Source organism: Megascapheus bottae, chromosome 11, assembly GCF_031878675.1.
Source record: "Megascapheus bottae isolate mThoBot1 chromosome 11, mThoBot2.hap1, whole genome shotgun sequence".
Lineage (NCBI taxonomy): Eukaryota > Metazoa > Chordata > Mammalia > Rodentia > Geomyidae > Megascapheus > Megascapheus bottae.
This window is the reverse complement of record NC_143519.1, coordinates 28,916,805-28,940,910: the sequence shown is the minus strand read 5'-3', so window position 1 is coordinate 28,940,910 and position 24,106 is coordinate 28,916,805. Positions and strand designations below refer to the sequence as shown.

The following is a 24,106-nucleotide window of genomic DNA, read 5'->3' as shown; positions in this document are numbered from 1 at the left end:
GAAGACAAAATTGAGAATCTTCACATTGACTCTGATGGATTTCACAGAGTAAATGAAATGCAAAACTCAAAGTATGAATGTAAATCTTCTCAACTTTTAAAAACTCATTGGAAAAAAATGACCTTTATATCTGGGTGTGGTGGATTAAAGTTTGTAATCCAAGTTTCTGGAAGCAGAGATAGGAAAGGTTGCACGTCAAGGCCAATGGGCAAAAACAATTGAGATTTGATTTCAGTAAATAAACATGGTGGTATGCCAGATACTTAAATGATTTAAGTAAGTCTGAGACAAGTTGTTGGTAGAAAAATAAACCCAAACCAAAACAACAACAAAAATAAAACTCAAAATTATGCCCTTCCTGAAACACTATTAATAAAATATTTATATAATTAAAAAATACCCAGGGCATAGCTCAAGTGACAATGTATCTTCCTGTCAAATGCAAGACTTTGAGTTAAAAAGCCCAGTGTCATCACCAACTAAATACATATTTTATATATGTAGATAATGATTGCATCTGGTGTTTTAAAATATAATGGGTTTTAAATATAAATGAGTTATATATATATATGATGTTTTAAGATTGAATACATTATTAAAATAATGTTATAGGACTGGTTTGAGGGAAAGTGATTTGCTTGATTAGAATGGTGTAAGGTGAAGGAGCTAGAGTAAACTACAAAAACCAAATTACCAGAAAAAAAATTCATTTGCTATGACATGGTTGTGTTTATGCTTTGTTTGCAAAGTGTATATATGTTTGCATGCAAAATAAGTGTTAATATCCAGGCATAAAAATTTAAAAAAAATCTTTGGGTGTTATGTCACTTACATAAATATCTCCTTCCACATTGCACTGTGAAAGGGATGTGGGACCAGCTCTGAGGCTACATGTATGCTCTACAGATGTGCAGAAAAGCAAGAGAAACAAGTAGTCAAGTGAACACTAGAATGGCTTTTTACTTTAAAATGTGTATCATTTAAAATGACATTTAAAATGTCAGCAATACTGATTTAATTTTGTTTTGCAGTTCTATTGATACGAACTATACATTTTTAGTAACATAGGTCGAATATGGAAATAGAATAATCATGCAAGATGTACTGAATCTTTCTGAACATCATATATGTATTGCTTCATCTTACATAGCATATACTTCCTACTAATTTTTAATTACCAGCATAGTTCTAAATAGGAATAATAATTTTTGAATAGATATTGAATTTTAAATGGGAACATATACAAATAAAAATTTATATGAATAAAACATGTAAGTTATGATATGCTATCAATAAATGTATAGATCAAGTATTAGATACTAGCATTTACATTTGTAATTCAATGAGGTCATAGAACATTATATCCAAGAATGGACAAGACATTTTTTGCCACAAAAAATAAAATCTCATAATCTATCTCCCAATTGTCAAAAAAGAGCCACAAAACATTATTGTGTGACAAATAAGATCTTTACTGATTTATAATTTGGAAATATTTTGGATGCTGGATTTTAATCTTTAAATTAATTTTCATCATACATTTTTCTTACTTTTTCACACTTTTTTGAATCCTCTGTAAAATCACAACTATATATAGAAAGATATGTGGAGATAACTGTTGACTAAAATTAGTTTGTCAAGTGGGCTGGCACTCGATTGTAAGAATATTGTTACCAGTAATTGCTATGTGGTGAAAGAGAATGCTTGTAGTACAGTAAACTAGAGATACATAAACTTATAACAAGGAATGCTTAAGTGTAACTTATAAATTTTTTCAAGTGAAGTAATGAAAATTGTTATTGAATTTGAATGATTATATGTTTTCTTCCTCTTAGTTATTATCAATAATTCCTTTTTCTTATGTAATGAAAGGTAATAAGGCCAAAATCTCCAAGATATTACCCTATGAAATTTCCATTTGAAAAATCTTAATGTGTTTCTTTGTGTTGCCTGATAAATTGATGACATTTAAATTTAATACATTATATTTTGGTCACATACTTTAACCAAGCAAGAGCTTACTGAAGTTATTTTTGAAAATAATTTTAATTATTAACTGCTAAATATGTGTGAATTAGGAATTTTTTCATTGAGCATAATATTGTTGATTACTTCATTTTATTACTTTTCAGTTTTAAGCACACAAACAAAATAGTGAATTCAAAAATTGATTTATAATATGTATATTAAAGAGAGTGGGCGTGGTGGCTCTTGCCTGTAATCCTAGCTATTCTGGAGGCTGAAATCTGAGGTCTGCGGTTCAAAGCCAGCCTGGGCACTAAAGTCCATGAGACTCCTATCTCCAATTAACCACTAAAAACTGAAGGTGGTGCTGTGGCACCATATATATATATATATATATATGTTTATGAATACACATGTAAATATTTTATGTATATTCATGCAGCCATTGCATATAAATTTTAAAAGAAAGACTATGAGAATGAAGGGATGGAAAGTAGGAGAAAAACATGGGAAGGGGTGACAATGTTCAAGAGTTATGTACTCACTACCTTATGAATGTAACTTTAACCTCTCTATAATAAAATTTTAAAAAAGAAAGACTGTGAGCATTTCCAAAGATAAATTATGATATTTCTCCTTAAAAAGGTTATATAATTTACATAATTTTCCTAAATTTTGACCCATTTAAGTCACAAGAAAGTGTGGCTCCTAACTGAAATTATGCATAATGAAATATGGAAACACCAATGTTATTAAGGTTATATGTAAAGTACCTAAAATTAGACTACCCTTTTGCAAGTACTATCCTAAATAGTTTAAGATTTGAGATGACATTTAATAGTAAAAGAGAAAATGGAAAAAGAAGACCGTAGGAGGAAATATGTATTTCTTTTGCTGATATTTAACACTATCATTTTTCTTAATTATTCTTGACATTTCTTAGATTTTATGAATTATTCTCTGTGCTCCCCTATAGTTCTTTTTTAAATAAGACATGTTATACTTTAGAACCGATTATGTATTGCTGTCCTTTAATAGATTCAAAGTTTTACTCTAGATCCTAATGCTCATTTGTTAGTAGATAGCTCCACCTGTCTTACAAGGACATATGTTTATATGAGAGATATCTGCAGACAAATTACCGAGGGTAGTTTGTTAAGCTGCACAAGACAGAAAAACATTTGCATATTTAGCTTTTCGATAAGTAAACTCAAAGACTAAAATTCTATGTAGTTTATTTACAAATATGAAAATTTAAAGATGACAAATTTTAAAGATGACAATTCTTAGCATTAAATATAGTACACATACAAGTATCTACAGATAGTATGATGATATTATCTAAGCAAAGCAGACACATTTATTTATTCTTCTCTTTAAATTTTACGTGTACAACCAGTCTTTTATATATATATATATATATATATATACATAAAAGTTTGCTATGCTATGCTATTAACTCACTTTTGTTTGTATAACAAGAAAATTCAGGTTTATTCAAATAAAGCTTCTTGACTCATTCTTTTTATAATGATATTTCCAGAAGTAAATTAATTTTGATTAAATTAGCTTTATTTATTTATTTAATTTAATTTTTGTGGGTCATGAGGCTTGAACTTGGCCTGGACGTTGTTCCTGTGCTCTTCAGCTCAAACTACTGCCCTATCTTTGAGTCAAGCCGCACTTCCCCTTTTCTAGAGGTTAACTGGAGATTAGAGTATCAGGTTCTTTTGTGCCCTGGCTGGCTTTGAATTTTTATCCTCAGATCTCAGCCACCAGAATGGCTAAGATTACAGGCATGAGCAACAGCACCCAGCAACCTTATGATATATGCCTATTCTTGACTTGGTCAAAACACATTTACAGAGACAAAAACAAAGGAAGGAAGGAAGGAAGGAAGGAAGGAAGGAAGGAAGGAAGGAAGGAAGGAAGGAAGGAAAGAAGGAAAGAAGGAGAAGAAATACATGTTCTTATCAGCACTCCACACAAATCTATCAGTTTTTCATGTTGCATAATGCATGGTATTCAGCAGTATGCCCAGCTGTAAAGTATGGTGCCTCCAGGACCTGAAATAGTCTCTCAGATTTCTTCAAGTTGTAATATGTATGATACTTGCTCTTTCCCAAATTGTCCTATCATTTTTTCTTTCTCTGTCTCTGTCTCTCAGTATCTGTCCACTAGTTTAGGGTTTGAATTCATTGCCTTAGATTGCTAGGCAAGCACTGTACATCCACAGTTGTCTTATGCCCACCACTCCATTTTTGGTTGTTTATCAAGAAAAGATTTCAAATATTATCCATCGAGAATCTAGCTCCTGTAAAACTTGGATCATATAAGTACATCACTATGCCCACTTAATTTGTTATGTGTTTTAACCCATGGTGCCTCAATTGGCCTTGAACACAGTTTCTAATGACCTTTGCCCAACAAGTGGCTGAGATTACCATGTAGTCACTTCCAGTTTTCTAGTGGTTAATTGAAAGTAAGAGTCTCATGGACTTTAGTGCCCAGGCTGACTTTGAACTGTGATCCTCAGAACTCAGCCTCCTGAGTAGCTAGGATTACAAGTGTGAGCCACTGGCCTGGCTATGAATGTTTTTTAAACTATTAAGAAGACTAAAGAACAAACACATTTACAAAATGAGATTTGGTTCATTTCTTACAGGCTTCAGAAATGGTACATCACCTGGCTTTTTACTTTGCAACATAGGCACCTGAGAATTATTAAGTCTTCATGTTAGGCTGCAACTTCAAGGGTTATTTTCATTTCTTTGTTTACTGTGTGTGATGCAATTCTGTTTCTTTCAATAATAACCTAAGGGAGGCATTGTTTCCTGCAGTTTCTCAATATGTGAATGAAGAATGAAGTTGATCCTATGTTTTCGGGTCTTGTCCAAGATGATTAATATAAAAACCATCTTAATACTTCTAAATCAGTAAGACCAATTTGATCAAAGAATCTTAGGTTCAATCCATATCAAATTATTTGGCTTTCTGCTGGCAAATTCCAACTGGGTTTTGCATTTACTTATGATTTCAGCTACTTATTGTATTATTATTTTCTTCTGCTATGATACAGTCATAATCACCATTAGCATAATTAATTTATAATCTTCAACGGTACTGAAAGGGAGAATATTCTGATTGGAGTTAGAGTCACTCTGTTCTGAAGCAGAGAGAACACTAAAACAACTCAGGCAAGAAATATTTGGTCTAGTAAGGGAAAATATTAATACACAACAAAATATATAATCTGCAGTTGTCAGCATATAGTCTATTATATTCAGACGAGAAATAAATACTGTACTAAAGACTTAGGTATAAGAGAGGTAGACCACTTCACCAAAATGTATGACTTCACTATAAACACATCAGAATTTCTAGTGAATTAAAGTTGTGGGACTTAAATTTAGTCTTGGACACTATCCCTGATGACTTGCTAAAGTCAAGTTCTCTACCACTTTTAGACAGGGCCATTTCCAATTTTCTGGGTGCTAATTGGAGAAAAGTGTCTCATGGATTTTCCTTTCCATGGCTAAACTTAAGCTGTGATTCTCAAATTTCAGCCTCCTGAGAAGCTAGTATTACAGATGTGAGATACCAGCACCTGGTTAAGCCAAAATGTTATATGATAACATCCTACATATGTGCACACACACACACACACACATACACATATACACACACACACATACATGTGTTGATTTGTGATAGAACAGCCACTCTCTTGATACAGAAACACATGTATACAAACGTATGGTAAGTATACATTTATCTACTAACTACTTCCATTTCACTATCAACAGCTACATAAAATACACATGAAAAATTAGAGCTCAAGAACAATATTCAGGCCTTGAATTCAAACCCTATATCCAAGAAAAAGAGAATAGGAAAAAAGTGATACATATAAGCATATATGTGTGCATATTTATATAAATTATATGATTATACACCCCCAAAATATGTTATCCAATGGGACTTTTAATATAAAATAATATATATGCACATATATGTATATATATCTTCCTCAAAATCTGCCAATTATTGCCTGAAAATGAATAAAGTATAATTATTTATTGTAATCTTAAAATACAAGCACAATAATTAATTGCAAGTATTTTTTAGAATCATCTCTTGCCATATATAAATTCACTCAAGAAGTGAATCTATTACATTTACCGTATAAACTTCGGATAAAAATGAGTGTTGGTATTATATACAAGCACACCGAATTCAGGTTTAGCTTGACTTTGTGACTGAAGTTCAAAAATGCTGTTTAATAACCTAACAGAGAGGAGCAATATGTCACACCATGGAGGATCCTTTACCCCATGAACTATTTTTCAAATTTCTACATGTGAGCATTGACCCCAAAGCACTGAGGTGAGTTAGAAAGAAATACCTGATGTCAGTCAAAGAGAACAGTTGATTGCTCATCCATCCTTTACAATCTCCCATTGCATCAGCTAGAGGTGAAATGGTAAATATAGCAAAGTCACGAAGATTGATGGCGCCCACTGATTCCAAGTATACCCCATCTTCATGCAGACCATTTGACACATGAACTGATACAAAGCAAAGAATGTTTGCCCAGAAAAATGCTCCAGCAAGCTCAATTCCAATAGCCATTTGCACAACAAACGGGTGATCTAATAGGTCCCAGAGAAATCAGCAAAGCCATGATAAGAATTCAAAGCCACAAACTAAATAAAAGGAGATTATTAGTTACATTGCAGTAGGCAAACAGTAAAGATTTAAGTGATCAATACATGACAAGAGACATGACACCAGCTTCATGTATAGGTCAGGCTCACACACCACTTTTTTAAAATAAATTGACTGACTCTTGGACAAGGCATATAAAATGTCACTTTTTATCTCTCAGTTGATATTTTCCTCCAAGAGAGGGAAAAGGAAAAAAAAAACTATCTATTCCACCTTCTGAGTGATTTGATAGGAAAGATAGTCACTCCTGATATAAGGTTTAAAGGGGAAAACTGCAATCGAGTGGAAATTTTTGTCAGTATCTTAATCTCTGATTTGTAGAAGGTTTTGCTGTGGGATATTTGGTATGTCTGAGGATTGCCACCAAAGAGCCCTTCTGTTCTTTAATGGCTGCACTAAATCTTAACAAACGTGAGCATGAAAACTATTGTGCTACACTTGTGAGACATATATCAAAGTTATATTTTTTAAAGCTTGGGAAGGCAGTTGAATCATGCATGTTCTTTATGGAGCTCTGATCAGGCTGATAAAGGCAGTTCAGCTTCAATAAATGCTTTCTAAGTGAATGTTTTTGGAAAGTGAATAGGAAATTCAAAGCTCAAAGTGTTGCCAAACTGCTCCCCCAGCACTTTGATCTCTTTGTTTCTGACATTTTGTTGAAAATGTCTTGTTTTTATTAAAATATTGGCATCTAGAGACCAAGAAAGTTAACTGTAGTCACTGAAAATATAATATTCAGTAAATCATGGAAGGACATGACTTATTAAGTACTTTGTACACATTCCTTAGAAAGAAAACTGTTTCCCCGTGGGGTCTCGTACAGAGCTGAACTTGTCTCAGAAAAGGTTCATATTGTTAAGAGAGAGATAAGCACTGAAGATAAATCAAACTCTAGGCACTTTGCCTGAAGTAAAAGAAAAGAAAGTTTTCCTTCAGTAGGCTGGGTATTCTATAATATACAAGACATTAAAAATAAAAAGTCAAGTTTAGAATTAAGAATCATTAATTGTATATTTATTTACATTATGAGCATAGAATACATTTTTAATTTTATGAAAGAGAAGACATGTATTTTGGTCTTTGAACTTAGCATGTAAGAAGTATTTTTGAATTACTAATGATGCAGGTATCTCTTATCTTCATGCTTTGTCTTTACTTTGTGGTTTCTGCAATTTAATGGTTGACTTTGTTTAAGTGTAAACTATTTGCATAAGCCAAAAATAGTGACTTGAAATTCACATAAATATAACCACAAGCATGAGTACAATATCAGGAGTACTTTAGGTATTTGAAAAAACACCTAAATACCAAACACCAAATATCATTTAAGTATTTGTAAAAAGCAGGGCCGGGAGTTTGACTTAGTGGTAGAGTGCTTGCCTAGCATGCACAAAGACCAGGGTTTGATTCCTTGGTACCACATACAAAGAAAAAAAATGGAAGTGGTGCTGTGTATCAACTGGTAGAGCTCTAGTTTGAGAAAGTCCAAGGACAGTGCTCAGGCCCTGAGCTCAAGCCCATGACTGACCAAAAAAAAACCAAAAAACAAAAAAACACTAAGTATAAGCTAAGTATAAGGTACCATAGTGTCATTACCAGCAAATATTGGTAATGGTGACATTCAAGAAGCATCTTATACTCTATCCTATTATAAATATGATTTAATTTTTGCTTCAATGCATTAGTGGTAACATTTTAAAACTTTTTGAAATTTTTCATTCAACTAACCTTGCTACCTAAATATTTTCCTAAGCTACTACATGAATTTGTGATAATTTTATAGTTCTTACTTGTTCTTCAGTATTAGGTTAAAAAATATTTTTGTTGAAAATCTGAGAAAAATTAATTAAAAGTAAATTCCAAGTTGAAATATGAAAAATATACAATGGACAGGGCACATGCACACACACTTCATTCCATTGAAAGACTGCAATTCTTATATATTAAGGAAAGTATACTGGAATGTATCACTATTTCCAACAGCTTAGATTCACTTAGTGATTACATGATTATAAAACCAAAATATTTTTAATTTGAAAACAATTTAAAATTGTATCTATTTCTCTATCAATCTATCCATCTATCTATCTATATTATAAGGGAGGAAAGACGAGGATAGTGGAGAAATGAAAACTGGGTGAGATCAATGTGCAGTACACATTAGGAAATGTGACAGTGAGCACCATTGATTTGTATAATTTATTGGTGCTGATACTTATAATAAAATGTATAACAAATTCAGAATTAAGCTTATGACTATATGTTTTGTTATCTTTAAATATTTGTACAAAAGAGTTGCAGGTTATCAACATAGTTTATGTACACAAGGCATATAGATCAACTCCTCTCATCATTCTAACCCATTCTTATCCCATGGCTTTCCTCACTCTATACTTTTTTTTTTTGCCAGTCCTGGGCTTGAGCTCAGAGCCTGAGCACTGTCCTTGGACTTTCTCAAGGCTAGAGCCTTGTAATTAATAGAAGGGTTACATTATATTCACCAGATAGAAGGTCCATTTCTTAACAATCATTGCTACCCCTTCACATGTTTTGGTCCTTATTTTCCTCCCCCACCCCCTTCTCTCATCTTTTTCCCCCTTCCCTATCCTATTTCAAATAAACAAATAAACATACACACAATATATCAAATAATGAGGTAAAGTGAGAAATAACATAGTACATTAAGAACAACAGTCACACCTTATATGGCTCTTGTTTCTATATCTTGGAGGTCCTTACATTTAGCCTCAATGACTTCAATCTTGACATCAATTCTTTTTTTTTTTTTTGCCAGTCCTGGGCTTGGGCTCAGGGTATGAGCACTATCCTTGGACTTTCTCAAGGCTAGAGCTCTACCACTTGAGCCTCAGCACCCTTTCCGGCTTTTTTCTATATATGTGGTACTGAGGGATCTAACCCAGGTCTTCGTGCATGCTAGGCAAGCACTCTACCACTAGGCCAAACTTCAGGCCCTTGACATCAATTCTTTACTTCAATCTCCAGCTCTTCTTTTCCCTCATCTTCCCCTTTCCCCTTGACTCCATTCCACAGCTTTTAAGTACTTGTTTCTTGGAGTTTATTTTGTTGAACTTTGTCTTTACCTTTCTAAGAAATTATACTATTTGAATTATCACTTGAATCTATGTTATTTTAATTAGCACTTATTTCTGTACTTTTATACCACCCAACATTCTTAACTACAAGTTTATAACCTAAATCTATCATCCATATGTATTGGAAAACATGCGTCCTTTTGCTCTCTAGGCCTGACTTACTTCATTCCATGTAAATATTTTTTACAAGTCTATTTAGAAATTATAGACAATCATTCCAACTAATGAATGCATAAAATACATTGTGTATGTATACCATATTTTCTCATGTAGGGCTGCAATAAACATTGCTTTGCTGATGGCTTTAATAAATCCCAGTTCGCCGTCTTGAATAAATACCCAGGAATGGAATTGATGAAATCACAGCACAGTCCTATATTTTAACTTCTGAGAAATCTTCACACTGCTTTCCAAAGTGGTTGAAAAAGTTTGTATGTATTCCCATCAACAATATATTAACCTTTTTTTTTCTCTTATGAATCCTTGCCAGTATCTGTATTGTTTGTTTTCTTCAAAATTGTCATTCTAATCGAGGTAAGATGGATTCCAATGTTATTTTTACATTTTCTTTATGGTCAGGGATGCTGAGAATTTCTTCAGGTGTTTATTAGTGATTTTTATTTCTTATGAGAAGATTCTTTTCAGTATATTAGCACATTTATTAGTTGGGTGATTGTTTTATGGAGGCCTGAGTTATTTAAGTTCTCGTATTTTCTGCATAGTGGGCCAATGTGCAATGTGTAGCTGACATAAGTCTTCCCATTCTTTACTTATTCACTTATTTATATTATTTATTTATTTTGTGGGTCATGGAGCTTGAAATCTGGGCCTGGGTGCTGTGCCTGAGCTCTTCAGCTCAAGGCTACTGCCCTACTCCATAAGTCACAGCCCCAGTTCCTATTTTCTAGTGATTAATTGGATAATTGGAGATAAGAGTCTCACATTCTTTAGTGCCCAGGTTTGCTGGCTTTGAATCGAGATCCTCAGATCTCACCCTCCGGAGTAGCTAGGATTTCAGGCATGAGCCACCTTGCCAAGGTAATTTTTCCATTCTGTGAGATGTATTTTGGTTTTGTTTTGTTTTCTGTCTTTTTCCATACAGAGCCTTTTTAGTTTGATGTTGAAAATTTGAGAACTCATAAGGAAACTCTTCCCATGAGAATGATAGAGTGATTTGAAATAAAACTCAGTGGAATTTTGCTGAATAACAAACACATAAATTTGCATTGTGAAGACCCTGGAAAGTTAATAAAATAAGAAATAAATTACTCCACATGAATATTGGCAAGAAGAAAAGAAAAAAGAAAGGAAATGAAAGGAAAGAAAAGAAACAGAGGCATATAAGTATGACAATAGATACTCTTTTTGTCTTTCAGATATTTAATTCTGGAAGCAATAGCTGAATGCCAGGAGGTGAAGTAGTCTTTAATTGTGGCCTCTCAGGGACAGAAGGAGAGGATTTGTGTCAAATTTTACCCAGGAAAGACATGGTGCATGTACTAACCATAGTAAGTCTGAATAATGATATGAGAATGATTGGAGTGTGTTTCTGTCCTCTATATCCTTAAAAGTGAAACGAGATGGCTAAGATTGTAAATATGAGCCTGTCTTTACCAAAGTCTAGTATTATAACAACTATCTGTAGTGAAAGTGTAAGATAGGTACGTTGCAAATGAAAATGGAAAAAAGTTATCATGATGAAAGGACCTCCAGGATATAGAAACAAAAGCCATATAATGAGTCCTTAATGTACTGTGTTATCTCTCATCTCGTTTGCTATCCCCTGGTTATTTCATATTGTTACAGTATTTCACCTGATATATTGTACATATGTATATTTGATAGGGAAGGGCAGAAAACAAGATGAGGGGCTGGGGTGGGGGAAGGGAAATGAGGTCCAAGACATGAGAAAGGATATCAATGTATGTGAAGGAATGCACCTTCTATCTGGTGAATATAATGTAACCCCTCTATTAACTACAATAAAAATTATATGAAAAAAAATGATCTCATTTCTCTGTAGCCCTGAGTATAGTTACCATCCAGTAATATAGGTCTTAAAGTTTATGTTTATGTGTTAACTGAGGACATGACATTCTTCACTGTTTTGCTTGTGTTCTATTAGTCTGAGTACCCTGCCATCAACTGAGAAACGTAAGCATTGATCTTGTCATTTATGGAGTACACACCCATGTGATACAGGTAGACTGACTTCTGGGACATTCATTTTGCTCTATTATAAAAGAACAAACATTATCATATCAAGGCAAACCTTAAAAAAAGAGACTTACTTGTTTACCAAATCAAAATTAGTCTCAGTGGGTGTTGAATTGAAATCAAATTTCTGTTAAACAGGGCTCTACGAAATCAATTGTAACCAGCATTTAATGACCAGTTTGCTAACAGCTTGAGGCAAAGCCAAAGGCAGTTACCAGTAGAACAAATTAGTTGTTAATGTGCTAATGACTGATTTTGCAAAGATTATTGCTATTATAAGCAGTCATCAATCAAGCTTTACCGCTGAGTCTAGAAAAGTCAAACAAAGATTGTTTGATGCCCTCAGTTTGATACAATGGATTCTGCTGAATTGATAATATTTAAAACATATAGCTTTAGATTTTCTGCTTAGTTTATAGCAAAATTATTTAAAGTACTTTCCTATTCTTTAACCCAATTGAATGAATATATGGATTTCTTATTGTTTATTATAATAAGCTCTAAAGAAAATAAGTGAACCAAATATTTGTCAGTCAAATAGGTCATTTTAAGCATACGCTCATTAAAATTTTGTTAATATATACATTTTATGTTCCAAGTTTGTGACTGTTAATGACTACAGTGACTCATAGTATCAATAGCTATGAAAAACTTTTGTAAGCTTACATAGAGATAATGAAAAAATGCAAAAAATTAAATTAATTGTATAAAATTGATTAAGAAATTAATTTGGAACCTATTACAAAATATATAGTGAAAGTATAAAATAGAGTTCTATAGAAGATCAATGTTCTAGGAAACTTGAATCCTAAAGTTTTAAGGAAAAAATATACATTTTTATAAATAAATACTAAACTTAAATTTTGAACACTTTTAAAATGGATATTTCTGGGCCAGGAGCATAGCCTAGTGGTAGAGTGCTCACTTGGCATGCACAAAGCCCTGGATTCCATTCCTCAGTACCACATACACAGAAAAAGCTGGAAGTGGTGCTTTGGTTCAAGTGGCAGAACTCTAGCCTTGAGCAAAAAGTGTCCAAGGACAGTGTCCAGGCCCTGACTGCATGCCCAACTACCAAAAAATAATGATATTTCTTGTGAATATTAATATTATACTGGTTCATCCTTTATCTCATCGTCTTGTTTTTCCCCTCCCTTCCTTGATTCAAATAAGCAAATAGATGAGTATAAAATACACCAAGTACCAAAATCCGATACAGCAATAACAGAGAATAAATCATAAGGAAAAAATCAATAAAAGGAGAAAAAAGGGGTAAAGAAATAACTTCACATGATATATTAAAAACAGTAACAAGAATTCACAAGAAAATATATTAAAAATGAACTTTACAACTTGGGAGGTGGTGGGGGAAAGATAGGTGGAAGCAAAGCATGGGAAGGGGTAACAATGTTCAAGAAGTAATGTACTCACTATCTTACCATTGTAATTGTAACATCTCTATACATCAACCTGATAATATAATTTAAAAAAAATAAAATCTGTTTTTTCTTACTAATAAAAGTAACTAAAATGAAATCATAGTTAAATGCTATATTGTAAATGAATGTGAATTAGACTGATCTGCAAATTAGTTTTGCAGTGTTTTCAAAGGTTATGATCCATATTAATTTTTTCTAATGAATTGCCCATATGATGATTCTTTGTATTTTATTTTAGTCATATATTTTGGGGGTTTATTTTGTTGTTGAATTTAATTTGGAACACAGTAACAGAACTGTCATCACTTTACTATGGCAATAGAGATTCCACTAAATATTTTACAAGTATAGATTCTGTCACTGGGAATTGCATTTTTAATTAGATGACCATAATAATAAGTTACTAATGGATTTGCTAGCCTACTGTCTAATGCTAAAGTTGCCTTTCCAATTAATTATTTGGAAATATAAAATACATATTATTCTGCTCTTTTAAGTATATAAGTTATGATAGCTTTGTACAATATTATTTGTGTTCAAAAGGCATTTTATTTTTGGTAAAAATACATATTCTAAAAGTGTTATACTCAGCCTGTTTCTAAAAATAACCTTTCCTATTAAAAACAAACCTAAAACTAAAATCTCATATCCCCACCCCACAACCTTAACAAATAATATGCAGTTTACTCAAGTTAATTATTTTACGTCTCTGGTTTTGAAAATGTACCAAATGAGAAAACTGATGCTCATAATGTTTTAATTTTTTCTTTTCAGTCTGATTTAATCTACTTTTTAAATTTAACTTTAAAAAATATTTGAAGTAATGGACCTTCTATCTGGCAAATATAATTGTAAGCCCTCTATACATTAAAATAAAAAATATTTCAAAATAAAAAAGTATTTGAAATTTTTTTCTAATGACAAATATATATGTATATTTGTGTGTGTGTGTGTGTGTGTGTGTGTGTGTGTGTGTGTGTGTGTGTTTGTGTGCAGGTACTGCAGCTTGAACTTAGTTCTAGGACACCGTCCCAAAGCATTTTTGCTCAAGGCTAGTGCTTTACTACTTGAACCAAAACTCCACTTCTAGTGGTCACTTGGAACAAAGAGACTTAGGAACTTTGCTGCCTGGGTTGGCTTTAAACTGTGATCCTCAGATCTCAGCCTCCTGAAAGGCTAGGATTAGAGTAGTGAGCTACCAGCTTCAGAAAAAGTGATGTTGTTAATATTATTTTATGTATTAGGTGATGTTCATTTGATTTTCATATTTTAAAAAAGTCTTTGTGAATGTTTTGGGGGGAATCTACACTAGCAATTACACTCAGAGCCTCAAATTTGCTAGGCTAGCTCTCTCAGTCACACTTACAGCCATATTTTTTATGTTAGTACAATTTCTCTTTACACACAGGCCAGCCTGGGCTGTGATCTTCCTGCTTTTTCTTCCATAATTCACTGGAGATGACAGGCTATTGTATCACATCATAAATGGGATAGCAGGCCTGGCACAGTGATTCACACTTGCAATCCTAGCTACTCAGGAGGCTGAGTTCTGCGGATCAAGGTTCAAAGCCAGCCCAGGCACAAAAGGACCCAAGACTCTTATCTCCAATAAACGTCTAGAAAACAGAAAGTGGAGCTTGACCGAAGGGTAGGGTGGTAGTCTTGAGCTGAAGAGCTCAAGAACAACGCCCAGGCCCAGGGGTAACATGGTAACCTTGAGCTGAAGAGCTCAGGGACAGAGCCCAGGTTGAGTTCAAGTTCCATGACCCACAAAAAATAAAATAAAATAAAATAAAATGTATAACAGATATGGGTCACAATGCTTACCAGAATCTTTTTTATACAGATCTCTGCCATCGCCTAAGTATAGAGGAATGAATACAAGCTTAAGCAATCAAACTCAGATCTTGTCAAGGTTTTAAAATTGTTCGATTTCTTGTAACATTTGATCTTAATATCTAGTATGTTAGTATCTATCTGAATAGATTCTTATCCATTTTAATTTATTTCCTGTTTTGCTAATAATTCTTTTTAAACTTTATTTTATTTTCCTGGTGATGTATAGAGGGGTTATAGTTATACATGACAGGCGTTGAATATATTATTCTTGGATATTGATAAAACTTCCCATGCTTTTTTCCCACTTTCCCTCTTCCCAATCCCTGCTAATCATCTTGTTTTTTCCCTCTCTTTCCCTATTTCAAATAAACAATATCTAAAGAAACACATATTTAATATAACACATAAATAAACATGCAATATATATTATACATAATATACTAGATACCAAAGTCAGTTACATTAACAATAGGGGATAAAACAAAAGTGGGAAAAAGAGAGAAAAGAAATAACTTCACATATACATTTAAAACAACAACCACAAATACAGACCTCTTATCTACACATTAAGTGCAATAAAACAGACCCAAGGAAACAGGCTACATGGTTTGCCTCATTTATAATAATTAGTATTCTTCCAGGACTTCCCCAGCAGAGGATCACAGTAGCTCAAAAAGCTATGTGCACATGGCCATATAAGATGAGGCTGAGAAAAATAAATGAAAGCTAGGATATGGAAGTAAGGATTTCTTTGCTAACAATTCTTGAACAAAAACTTTACAAAACCATAAAACTTGTAGTTCATATTTACATTTTTGTAAACATTAAATTTTTAAGTTCATATGTTTATATTTAAATTTATATAAAATTTATATTTTAAAATTGTGTTTATAGCTATAACCAGACTTAATTAGAGCACAGCACTAGGGATCAACAAACTTCCAATAAGCTAAAACAAATGAAATCAAGTCACAGAAAGGCACATCAAAATGAAACACCTGAAAAAAAAAACCAGCCAATGCATAAAATATGGCTCTCAACATAGCAAGATGGAATTGGAGACAAGAAAATTTAATACCATTTTCAATTGATGAAAGCAAAAATGTCATACTTACAATCTATAACCACAATAGACTACCTTCCAAAGAAGAACAAACAATTTTCAACTGCCCAAACCGAAAAAAATTAAATGTCAGTTGGGCGAAGGTAAAGGAAATGTTAAGACATATTTGTGAGGCAAGTAATAGATTAAACTTGAGTCTGCATGAAGAAAACAGAAAAAGATTTTATATTTGGGAGTCTTTTAAGATTCTATAAAGTTGAATGCATAAATAATTATGTCAACTATTAAAAATAAAAGCCACATATTAGTTGTATAAATTTTTGAAGGGCTGTGTTTACTATCCCCCCACCTTTTAGAAATTTGCTAAAAACCAACACACTGGGGACACTGCCTGCAGTCCTTGAGATATCAAATACAATATTTTTATTTTCCATCAGCACTCTAGTTGGTTTTAGTCACTTAATTAAAACCCTGCATTTGTTACAGTCTTTCTACTATGATAGTAGTATATGTATAGAAACAAGTCCCAGTGGGCCAGGAGTTTGGCCTAGTGGTAGAGTGCTTGCCTAGCATGCACAAAGACCCGGGTTCAATTCCTTGGTACCACATACATAGAAAAAAAAAAGCCAGATGTGGTTCTGAGGCTCAAGCGGTAGAGCTCTAGCCTTGAGAAAGTCCAAGGACAGGGCTCATGCCCTGAGCTCAAGCCCAGGACTGGCAAAAAAAAAAAAAAAAAAAAGAAACAAGTCCCAGCTTAGCAGCCAAGAGCATGTAATACAACGCAATGGACTCCCATGCGTATATCAGTTTGTTGGCATGACAAATGAAATTAACCAGTTCTACCACTAGTTCTCTGAAGGAGACCAGTTAAATACATTTGCAACAGCCTATGTCTGATTTGCTGAATGCAGATAAAATGTCATTTTCTTGGGGCCGGGAGTTTGGCCTAGTGGTTAAAGTGCTTGCCTAGCATGCATGAAGACCCGGGTTCAATTCCTCGGTATCACATACATAGAAAAAAGCCGGAAGTGGTGCTGAGGCTCAAATGGTAGAGCTCTAGCCTTGAGAAAGTCCAAGGACAGTGCTCAGGCCCTGAGCTCAAGCCCAGGACTGGCAAAAAAAGAAAAAAAAAGTGTCATTTTCTTATATATTAGGATATTTGCTAAATGTAAGCAGATTATCTTTAAAAGAGATTATTATCTTCTTAACTACACGGCTGTTTTTCCATTTATTATATTAGTTGTATATTCATTAGTGAGACATGATACTATTCTTTGACAGTCACTTCAGGGGGCTCAAGTATAGTTTTGGGTATCCGATATTACATTGTGAAAGCAAAAAGTACTGTAACATTATTGTAGATTGTCACTGGAGATAAATGGATTATCTACCCAGGTAATAGTCTCATTCATCTAGATTTAAAGTCTGTTCAGGTGCTCATAAAATCAGAACTTTTTTTTCCTTCTTGAGACACAAAACACCTAGATTAAAATGATGAAAAAATGATACCAACTCATGCACAAAAATGTAGCTGGGTTCTATAGTGCTCAGTTTTTCTTTTACTCAGTGCATTTATACTAAAATAAATTTATCATGGATTAATTAAAATTTAAATATTATAAAGACATTATATTATGCATATATTAAATTACATTTCTGGAGATAAATTATAATATGCAGGCATAATTGGACTTTATAGGATCCTACAAAATCATCTGATATTCTTAATATGCTATAGTAATATTCCTAATTAAATCATAAACCATTTAAACATCTGTCAGAATGCAAAACAAGAGGTCTTTCAAAACTTGAAATAACTTCAAATATGTATCAGAAATAACTAATGGATTGATTAAATGATCATTGGAGTAATTCAGATCTAGCAGTACAATATGTATATGTTCAATTTTAGAGTTGTTGTCTGTTAGATTTGAATAATGAATAGTGTGGCTCAAAGATCCTTTAAAACTGTACAGTGATCATTTAAAACTGTACAGTGGTACTGTATTTAATGCACATAGCAGAGTATTGTTCTGATGCCATGAACATACATGATTTATGTATACAACAACATGAAACACCATGAGTTAATTTAAAACAAGATTTATAATTTTTTAAATTATGTTTGGAATTTCTTGCCTGTGTATATCTTTAAATAGATTTCATATAAACATAAATAACTTTCAGGTTAATTGATATTTCCTCTGCCACAGAAATATGTATTCACACCCAAGACACAGCCATTACATTGGTATCAGTATCTATACCAGTATTGCTATGTCACCCTGGCAGATTGGTATTTGCTATGTTGCTCAAGCTGCCCACTAAGTCCTGGCTAAAGTCTTCTAAGTGCTGGGAATACAATTATGTTTCATTCAAACTAGATCTCCCAATCTTTAACAACTTGTATAAATTATAAACCACAAAACTAGGACAATAAAATTTAAATGTCTTAGATGGTTACTCTAGTTTTAGTACATCTTCTTTATTGACTTCTTGCAAATCTTCCTCCATAGTTCATCCTAAAACTTTTGTCTAATCCCATTCGGGCTGTTAAAACAGAGCATCATAATGGAGGTTGTTGATGAACAACAGAAATTTGTCACACCTTATAAATTGGTTGAATATACAAAATTAATCTCTTGTGTAAGAAGGACAGCTAAAACATATATAAAATATATCTTTCAGGTATACCACACTTTATTTTTTCCTCATGATCTTTGATTAAATCAGTGCCAGAAATATTCTGAGGTGTTAATGAGCCTGGGTTTCTCTTATCTTCAGTTTTGACCTTCAAGTGAGACATTTTTCCCCCTGAGGAATGCTATTATGAATACAGATATGCAATGACACTATTTTGAATAAAATATGTCAAAATGTATTTGATTAATTTGTCCTTTCTCATTTAAATGTTATCTATTAAGTTTACTCCAAGGGAACAATCCATCATTATTCCTCAAGGTATTATTTTCTGAAGTTTGTCTATTAGGGTAATTTTAGAAAAAAATGAGGAGAATCAGTTTATATGTGAGTGTTCATAGATGTGTAAATGAGTAATCTGAATCATCAAGCAATAGTTTATCTTGTATAAATTTGAAATGAGATAAACACTGCTAAAGAAACACATACTGCTCTGCAAGAATTTCTATCTAATTGCTCCAGAAGACTGCCATGGAAATCTTTAGATGTGCAAGCTGAACAATTTCAAGTTTAGCAAGACTGTGTGAAAAGATATAATTATTGTCAATGGTAGCTCATACTCATAATAACATCCAGATATTTTTCTTTCATATTTGACAACATATGCAGCTTTTTTCTGATAACAATTAGATTGTCCTGAGCACCTTAATTAGTCTGTAAACAAATTCATTAAAGTAAAATATTCTGTGAAACACCTCTTTTACTCAATTAATAGAACTGAAATTAATTGGCAGAGAAAATATTTGAAAAGCCGTGACAAACAGTACCTCAAAAAACCAATATTGAAGACATATTAGTTTTGTAAAATATAAAACTGAGATACATTAATATGATGAGCTATGATCTATGACTTATATGTATAATCAGTACCATTGTGCCAATGATTCTGAAGGGGATCAAAAAAACCCCACTATTTAAGAACTTCTAATGGTTTCCACATGTTGAAAACCATGCAGAGAACGCTATCATAGGTTTTCTGAAAACTGCAGATGAAATAGAGCAATAGATGCTCACAGCCAAGAAATAGCATTGAAAAGAATAACATAATAATAGGTCTCTAGGCATTCACCCACTGTCAGACCAAAGGAGGTTATTTTTAGGAGAATGGGTGAAATGGCTATGTGCGTTTTACCATATAAAACAATCATTTTCCAAGTGAATTCTAGGGAGTAGAAACATGTTTTTTTATTTTTTAATTTAATTTTAATGTCAAGGTGATGACACAGATGTGAGAAACAGTTACATATGCAAAGTAATGAGTACATTTCTTGTGAATTACCCTTGCTCCTGAGGCAATGGATTTTTTTCTTTCTTACTGTTTCTCTTTTCATTTACTTTTCTCTTATTTGTTCCCTTACTCTTCGGAGAGTAAGGGAAAATACAGAATGGTGGTACAAAGGGGGAAAAGTTGAGCAGTGATATTTAATAGACACTGTACAACATATGGGTGGGTATGGGAGACAAAGACTCGGAAAGAGTGAGGGAAGGAGTGACATTTAAAAAAATAAATGTACTCAATCTGATTTATGTAGCTGTGAACATTCTAGACATCACCTTTTCAATACTATAAAAAATAACAGAAGATATTCATTGGAGAGCTTACAATGAAAAAAAAACTCTTTTGCATTTTATTACTGTGTATGTATGTATACAAGTATGTATTTATGTACATTTTTTGTACCATTGCTGGAGTTTGAGCACAGACCTGAGTGTTGTCCCTTCAACTGAAATGTGCAGTATCACTGTATATTTGAATATTAAAAATAATCACTCTAACTAGGGTTTATAAAATAGAAAATGATACCATATAGTGTAGGAAAGGGCTAGACATGGAGAAAGTTCACCTGGGCCACACCATCAGCACAGATTTTGATTATTAACATGAATGCCAACTGCTGAAGATTCTTGATTTTATTGTGTAATTCTCTAAGGGAATGACTACAGTCCGTTGTATCATTCCTTCTTCATTGCTGGCCCTACCAATTGTAATGTCTACTTCATCTTTCAAATTTGATTACATGATATTTTATAAAATGACCGTCCACAAGTTGACTACAAGCAATAATTTCACTTTCCCCCAGTCCTAGGGTTTGAAATCAGGCCTGGGCACTACCCTTGGGCTTTCTCAAGACTTGCATTCTACCACTTGAACCACATAATCACTTCTGGCTTTTTCTCTGTATGTAGTATCCAGGAATCAAATCTGGGGCTTCGTGCATGCTAGACAAGCACTCGACCACTAGGCCACATTTCTGACACAAGCAGCAATAATTCCTAACATAAGTTTTGAAATTAATGAAATTCTTTGCTGTGCAGTACTGTTTCCTATACAAAGAAATGCCAAGAATCTGTTTGCCCCAGTTACTGCCTTTTCTTCTATTGATTATTTTTGGATAAAAATTATCCTCCAAATGCAATGTCCCCAATAAAGCAATGCTCAAACGTATGTCTATTGGGAAATGATTAGTCAGATTATGACATAATAAGCATACTAATAATGCATTATTGGAGCTAGTTACCACTGAGAGGTTCTGGCATACCTAAAGAAAGTAGATGGTTATGGAACATGCCCTTGGAATCAGTGTTCCTTGCTCTTTCCTTCAGCTCGGTTTATTTCCTGATCGCCATGAATTATCTTTTCTTCCTCCAGTTTGGTCCATTCCATGATATTCTGCTCTAACACATATACAGAAACAACAGAAATAAGAACCGTATCTTAAATCTCTGAAACCAAACAGAGGCAATAACAAACATTTTATTCTTTAAGTTGACTTTGTACTTATCTGTCTCACATTAGCAGAAATATAATTAACAAAAGAATCTGAGGAAGCTTTTAATATTATAGATGTAATAATTTTTGTTGGAAATATAAAAATAGGACATTTTTTCCTTTTAGTTCATCAATTATCAAAGAAAAAAATACTTAACAAAAATGCAAAGCTCTGGGTTTTTTTTTCGTTTTCTTTTATCTTTTTTCCGTTTTTGCTTTTTCTGACTCTCAGCCAACCCTCCCCAACAGCCCATTCCCAGGGATCCCCTGGCTGAAGCCTGGAACTGTCCCTGAGATCTCCTAGAGCTCAGAAGAACCGGTGGGCTTTGCCCAATACCAGGCGGTCGCGCAGCAGCTTGAAGAAGGCATAGTAGTCCCTGAAAAGGATCAAGGCCAGTGACATGGTCTGGTGCCACTTTTCAGAGGACATGAAGGAGGATAGCTGGTAGACAAGAGCGGCGCCCTCCAGCAGCAAGAGGATGTTGATCTGCAAGGTTTTGCAGAAAAAGAAGTGGAATCGGAAATGGGAGACATCAAAAGGGATGGCCACATTGTGGTGGCCCAATGCTTTGTAGACAATCTTGCTGTGCTTCACCAGCACACCCTGTGGCCACATGCATTCTCTAGTCCACGTATGCTGTAGCACATTGTAGCTCAGGGCTGGATTCACTTTCTGCCAGCAGCCAAGATGGGCATCAGCCTTGTGCAGCAGGTCACAGTAGCTGGCAGGCAAGGGTGCTACATGAGAATCACTGAGGTGCTGATGGACACCAGCAGTAAAAGCTCGCAGGACCAACGTTTGTCATAGTATAATGTGTGTTCTTCACAAACCAGACAGGCACAAAGGCCACGTAATAGGCACTCAGCATGGAGCTGACCAGCACTTCCTTCATGCGCCAGTTGAAATCCATTTTGAGGAATTCTACTTTGCGAATAAGGCTGGGTGACAGGCAGCAGGCATGGATAGGCATGGCACCTGGGCCGTAGAGCTGTCGAGTGTGCTGCTTCCATGTTTCTCAAAGTGTCAGCAAGTAGTCTCGACCGCTCGCCAGGGCACTGACTGCCTCACGTGGCCCCACAGAGGCCTTGTGGTTGAAGAGGTTTGTCTTGTGAAAATCATACTTCAGCTGTAGAAATGGAATGTACATCCCAAACCTGCTGAGGAAGATGGTGGTGAGGGCAGGCCTGACCACGGGCTAGCATCCCAACCCTCAGTCCCAGAGGACACTCTGCTTTCCCCTTGGGGCTGAAGTCCTTCTGGCTGCTCCATCCAGCTTCCCAGCCAATGGCTATTCAATGGCTATTCTTAGCATTTGTCTGTATGTTAAGGAACAAGAGATGTGTCCCAATTTCCATGGTCTAGTGATAACAAAAGATAATCATAATGGCCCGCAATCACTAGGCAACAGGCCGGATGTACTAATTTTTATGTATGTCTGTTAATTTGGGGTTAGTCCAATTCCTCACAGTGAACTACAGACAGGTGGACAGATAGATAGATAGATAGATAGATAGATAGATAGATAGATAGATAAATAGATAGATATTTCATTCCACAGTTATAACTATAGTTATATAACTTATAACTAGTTACAACTATAGCTATCTATGTTTAGATATAACTTTCTATATGTACATATTTTAGATTAGTACTAACATTTTCACTCTGTCTTTATAATTTCGCACTTATCAGGCATCAGATTGTAAATGAAAGATCGGGAAAAACATAATGCTCATCTGGAGAAAGTTCTGGAAAATTAGATTCAATCCAATTGTTTAGACAATGGAAGAAAATTAGTGTGTTAGTGATAAAAAAATAAAAAGAAATGAAAGAAATGACTCTGAGTTAATGGCTGAGAGGGAAGGAAAAGTCTTTTAATATACAGTTAGGAAGTAATAATTAAGAGTTACTAGCTCACTTTTTCTGACAAAGATGAAAGTCTAATTGAGGGTTGTTTTATACAATTTATTAAAATGCTTTGATACAAGTCATAGTTTATAACAGATTATTGTGCAATGGAAATAGGGAATGTTAACATAACATGGTAACTAATTTTCTTGATGAAGATGAGATAAACAGTAATCCTGCTAGGTTTAATAGCTTCTGCCAATGTACAAATCTATGTTAAAGCAAAATTTTATCCAGACATTAGACCAAAAATTACTTTATCATATTGTCATAGTGAATACAGTGGTTGATAGCACATTGAAGAAAGTGAAATTATGATGTATACTAATATAATAAATCATTTTAAGAATATAATATTACTGA

The 24,106-nt window shown here is 33.8% G+C and overlaps 1 pseudogene; it reads right to left on the bottom strand.

The window, feature by feature from the left end:
• Positions 1–22,141: 22,141 nt before the first annotated feature.
• Positions 22,142–22,982, bottom strand: LOC150056858 (transmembrane protein 39B pseudogene; annotated as a pseudogene).
• Between the last annotated feature and the right edge of the window lie 1,124 nt (positions 22,983–24,106).